This window comes from Diospyros lotus, chromosome 4, assembly GCF_014633365.1.
Source record: "Diospyros lotus cultivar Yz01 chromosome 4, ASM1463336v1, whole genome shotgun sequence".
Classification (NCBI taxonomy): domain Eukaryota; kingdom Viridiplantae; phylum Streptophyta; class Magnoliopsida; order Ericales; family Ebenaceae; genus Diospyros; species Diospyros lotus.
This window is the reverse complement of record NC_068341.1, coordinates 18,372,170-18,378,248: the sequence shown is the minus strand read 5'-3', so window position 1 is coordinate 18,378,248 and position 6,079 is coordinate 18,372,170.

Sequence of the window (6,079 nt, the reverse complement as noted above, 5' to 3'; positions counted from 1 at the left end):
TTTCTCAACAAGACAACATTGACTACCATATCACTTACCCCCAAGTACATAAATAGAGGCTCCCTAGTCTTAGGCCTAGTTAGGAGTGGGACCTCCTTTAAATATTCCTCCAGTGCATCAAAAGATTTTTGACATTAATTTATCCATTCAAAATCTTTACTTGTTCTTAGTGTTTGGAAGAAAGAAAGCCTTTTCTCTGCAGATTTTAATAGAAAGTGACCCAAGGCAAGTATCCTCTTAATTAGTCATTGCATTTATTTCACCAAGCTTGGAGTTTTCATATTCAAAATAGCTTGGATTTTCTCTTGATTAGCTTCAATTCACTTATGAGTTACCATATACCCCAGAAACTTTCCAGACTGTACCCCAAACGATCATTTAAAAGGGTTTAACCTATGTTGTATCGTCTAAGCACCTTAAATATGCAAGTGAGTTTGGCTGTATGGGACTCAAGTCTTTTGGCTCATGACAATCATATCATCTACATGGGAGTTTTTTGAAAATCTTATTCACCATTCACTAATATGTGGCCATAGCCTTTTTAAGCTCGAAGCGCATGACTTGATAGCAGTATGTCCCCCTTTTTTTTTGTAATAAAGGATGTTCTCTCTTAGTCATACGGGTGCATCATGATCTGGTAATACCCCAAAAAAGCATTCAAGAAGATTAAGAGGTCAAATCCTAATGTTTCATCCACTAGCCTATCGATGAGTGAGAGAAGATATGTATCTTTGGAATAAGCTTTGTTGAGATTGGTGAAGTCTATAAAGACCCAAAGACCCCCCTTTACCATTGGCCTTCTTGACTAATACCATGTTTGCTAACCATTCGGGGCAATATATCTCTCTAATGAATTTGACTTCTAACAATTTATTGATTTTCTCATTGAGGGCATGTTACTTTTTTGGCACTATATTCCTCTTCTTTTGCTTGACAGGCTTTATACAAGGGTTCACATTCAGGTGGTGTGAGATCACATGTGGGCTGATTTTGGGCATATCTGATAGTGTCCATGTGAATATGTTACCATTGGTTCTTAGGCATTCCCTTATTTCCTTCTTAGCCTCTTCTTAAAGTTGACTTCCTATATAAACTAGCTTTTCAAGGTTATCCTCTTTTCCTCTACATTTTCCACAAGTTGAGGTTTATTCACATGTTGCATTGTTATGGTTAATGTCTCCTTCTTTTCCTTCCCCTTGGTGGAGGAGATTAGCATGTTCTCATCATTTTCTAGTCTCCCTAAACCTACCCTACTTCGTGAGCTTAGAAAATTTATCAAGAGATACCTTGAAGATATGATTGCTCTTATATCATTGAGAATCAGACATCCCAAGGTAACATTGTAAGTAGAAGAGGAAGTCTTTGCCACCATGAAATTCACCTACTGGGTCATGTTTTAAGGGTTTATACCTAGAGTGATGGGCAGTTGTATCGATCCAACCACTAGTATAGCCTATTCGATAAAGCTATAGAGAGAAGAGTATACTTTATTTAATTTATTGCAGGAGATGATCATTTGCTCAACATAGTTTTAATAGATAAGGTTGACTGAAATGCCACTATCATTAAGATCCTCTCAATGGGATGCTTGGCTATCACTATAGAGATAACCATCGGATTGCCATAAGGCATAATGACATTTCCCTTACCTTTATCTTTATAAACTTCCATCACCAAGTTCACTTGATAGGCTTGTTTGGCATATGCCTTTCAGGTAGAGGAAGTGTCCCTTGCTAAGGTTCCACCTCTAGAAATAACATGAATAGCTTGGTGAGTTGATTCATTATCCAAGGAAGGAGTTATTTTCTTTTCTCTCCTCCTATCATATTAACGCCTATCTAGCCCATCTTGTATTTCAAGCCTTTCATCTCTCCTATGGTTAGTTTTCTCTTATTTTCTTTCGATGCATACATATCTCTTCAATCTCTCTTCCCTACTGAGGGATTCAATTTGGTTTTTTAACTCAATACATTGATCTATGGAGATGCCATTGAGTCCCATGAAATCTACAATATGCATCCTTATTATTTTTTTTTTCCAAAGGTCGATTGGCTTTCTTTGTGATGTTGATGAGACCTGACCTTTCAATTGTTGCCAAAATAAGAGATCATGGTTCAGTAAGTCTAGAATAATGATTGAACTACAACCTAGAGGGACCATCTGACTTTTTGGTTTTTTTCATTCCTCTAGCTAGTTCCCTCATCTGATTCCTATTCTCTTATTTTTTCCTCTTTTTCTTCATTTCCTCCAACCATTCTCATCACCTTAGCCTATAGGATATACTTATTTTCTTGAACAAACTTATCTACTAGGGATGTTGGCTGGTTAAGTGCAAGGGACTCTTGCAAAGAGGTCAATCAAGTCCCTTGAAGTATGTCGATGATAGCCACTCTGACCTAGAGGTTTCGTATTTTCAATGTTCAATTCTAGAACTAATTGACTTATTGTCTAAATGTTTCCTTATTTCTCTATTAGACACTAGGGAGATATATAACATCTTTCTTTCTTTGACTATTAATGATGAATGCTTTGATGAATTTTACCCTCAATTGATTGAATGAAGAGATGGATCCATCAGTAAGGCCCTTAAACCAGGTGTATGTGTGATTAATTAACATTATAGGAAAGATACAACATATGATTTCATCTTCCCATCTATGAAACAACATCAGGGACTCATAGCTCTAAATATGGTGGTAAGGATCCCTTTCCCCAAATATGTGGCTAGCTAGGCATCTTGAACTTCTTAGGGAGATATTTTTCATTATTTTCAAGGCGAGCGAGATTCTCTTCCTTGGCTAGTCCTCTTGAGCTAGCATTGGTCATTTTTGCTCCAAAATCTTCTCTATCAAGTTCTTCATATATGCCATCTTTCTAATGTTGAGGGATGTCAACTTCTTGTGCTTTCCTCAACTAGTCTCTAGGAGGGACCTTAACTACCCCAGTGATCATACTTTCTATCATTTTTGTGTATTTCCCCTTTCAAAGAAATTCCCTATCTACATGAGGCCTATGGAGTGCATTTTCCCTCTCTCGAGGCAAATGTGGCTCTGAGAGAATGTCCCAGGGATTGTTTAATCAAGGAGCCTCTAGGAGAGGCAAGTCTTCCCTTATTCCTAAGAGAGTCATCAAGGTCAACACAAGGTTTGTGGTAGAGAGGTGTGAGGCATGATGTTCTACAGTAATCTTGCCATTTCTCAAAGAGCTTGCATACTCATGTTGTCTCTGAAAAGCTTCATAGTCGATAAGAAGCACAATGGGAGAAGTCGACATGGAGGCCTTGAGAGACCAGATGGAAGGGTCTCCCGATGCTTTTGAATAATTTCAGGAGACTTGAGTTCCTAAGAGACCAGCTAGAAGGGTCTCCCAAGGTTTTTGCAAAATTTTGGCAGATTGGATTTCATGTCATTCTTTAACTATGCTAGTTTGTGATGTTTCTCATTCAAAAGATCATTACTTTGTTTTGGCTTTTTGATCTAAATCCCCACAAACGACTGCAATTGTTATTACTGAAATTCAACAATAAATTTATAATTGTGAAAAAATCTTCGCCTTTCATTTTTTAGTTTTCATGAGACCTATAAAATAGAAGATAGTTAGGAGGTGCAAAGTGTCTTCCACATAGGCCCTCCAATGCTTAACTTAGCTTAGTCGAAAACTAAAAGAGTATGCAGTATTAGCAATAATAAGGTAGTTTCAGTAGAGTTCTTTACATACTTGAAGAGTAGAGGGTTGCCCTACCCCTTTATTTATAGAGGTTAGAGCTGATAGATGTGAGAATATTCATATCTTTCGAGATTGTCTGTTCTAGCTTTCTAGGTGAAAACTTTGGAGATGAGTTGACATATTTTTGGCGAGAAATAGTTTGAAGGGTTTCTAAGAGACATTAAGTCTCCCAAAAACTACTTCTTTAAGACCTAGAAGAAGCTCGTTGGAGAGTCTTTTCGGGACTGCTTTCGTTGTACCCAAAAAAACTCACTAAAGAGTCTCTATGAAATTATTCTATTAGGAAAACCTCTTGGCCCTTCTTTTGGGCTTCTTCTTTTAAAATTTGTCTTGGACTTGGACCCATATCACTTGGCACATTTTACCAATTTGATTACCTTTTTTTAAAAAAAATAATTTTCACTTTACCACTTCAAAAAATTATTTTCCAAAATGTCACATTACATAAAATGCTGATGTAAAATATATATGCAAAAGTTAGTGGTGCAGACAACATTTCTTGTGCATTTTATGCAAGAGCCACTAGTTCCGCTAGGTGTTTTCTAAGACCCTAAAATACATTTTGGGTGCTAGTAAGATTGATTTTTTTTTTATAATAAATTTTAAAAAAAAATGCTAGTTTGGTAAATCCTCCTAAATTACTCATCACTACAACAAATTTGTTTTTAACAAGGTAGATAATTAAAAATGATATTATTAGAGACCAAAATTGATAAATGTCTCTAAATATAATAGTTTTGTGTCTTTAAATAATTTAATATGTGTAGAAACATATTGAATGATTTAAGGACACATAATAAAACATTTAGAGATATTTATTAATATTTGTCACCAATTGTTTGCCTCTAAATAACAAATTTCTTATAGTGTGTAATAAAATTGGAAGGAAAAAAAATTTAGAAGAAACAATTGAACAATATTATTCTAAATAACTTAAAAGAATAAAAGCTAAATTAGAAGAATACTTTAGGGATAGTACTAACATAGAACTGAAAACTGAATTCATATATGACATGTTTTTTTATTTTATTTTGTTGAGGTATATAGTAGAATTTAATTGAACCAAATCTATTAAGCACCCATACTCAAGTTACCAAATTTTAATCCTTGTAATTAAATAACTAGCTAATGAAACCGCACAAGTCTAGATATATAAATTATTTTATGTATAAAATTATATTTATTTTTAGGATAAATTGCACTCAACACCCTTGAAATTCAATGAAAAGACTCAAATATTTTAAATTTTTGAGAAATGATGAAGACCTCTCATACCTTAAATAGCTCTTGTCTCTTAAAAACTATCTATTTAGTGGAGTTTAAATCCTTGATAAAAAATCAAGATAATAGATATAGATATTTTAACCGAACCATTATAAATGTTGTGTTTGATATTTGTTTTCTATTTTTATAAGCTTTTGACTTTTACACAATGCGCATCTTCGTCTCATAACTCAAGCATTGTTTTTGCAATCATAAAAATAAATATTTTTCTCTTCAAATGCTAGTCTTGAAATCATGAATATTTATCATTATTGATCTCTTTTCTTAACAATAATTTTCAAAAGGAAAGAAAATATTTATAAAAAGATTTTATGCATATTTTCAAGATAAAATCAAAATTTGGAAATACTCAATTCATTCCCTCTTGGATGCACACTCCCACAATAATTTTTAATTTTCTAGCGATTGTACTAGAAAAGCTAGCTAGGTGGCTAGTTAGTGTATTAGGTTGGAACTGTAATCCAAATTTATTTTAGTAAATTTGAAAATCTTTAACAACTCCCTTAAAAACCTAGCAAAATTGGTGTTACCAAATTATCACATGTTAGAAAAGAAACAAGACTGAGAGGAACTGAGAAGAACAAGAACCCTTGAGGAGATAAAGAGGAAACTAACAACTAGGCCCTAATCTTGGCATTGCTTGGCTTGATCTAAGCCTTCCAAATCCTTGATGCACACTAGTTTGGCCAATTCCTACTCTTCTTCCCTATCCCTCTTTCCTTCTTTTCTTTCTTTTATTCTCTCTCTAGAGTTTATTTTAGAATGGAAGAATAACCGATTGTTTCAACCCTTATATAAAACGATCCTTATATCCCCTTTTTTGACACCAACTTGGGGGGTTTAGGCAAGCTTTAGCTTGCCCCAATCCCATTATTCATTTAAACACAATTAACCCTTACCAATTTGACTAATCTAGGTAAATTTGATCTTGCCATTGATGACAATTTGAGATGAAATCTCATTCATTAACTCAAATCACAATCCTCGTGCTTAATGAAGATTAAATTCTCACCATCCATCTCATCTCATCTTTGTCTTCATAATCAAGAATATAATTTCCTTGCCATCC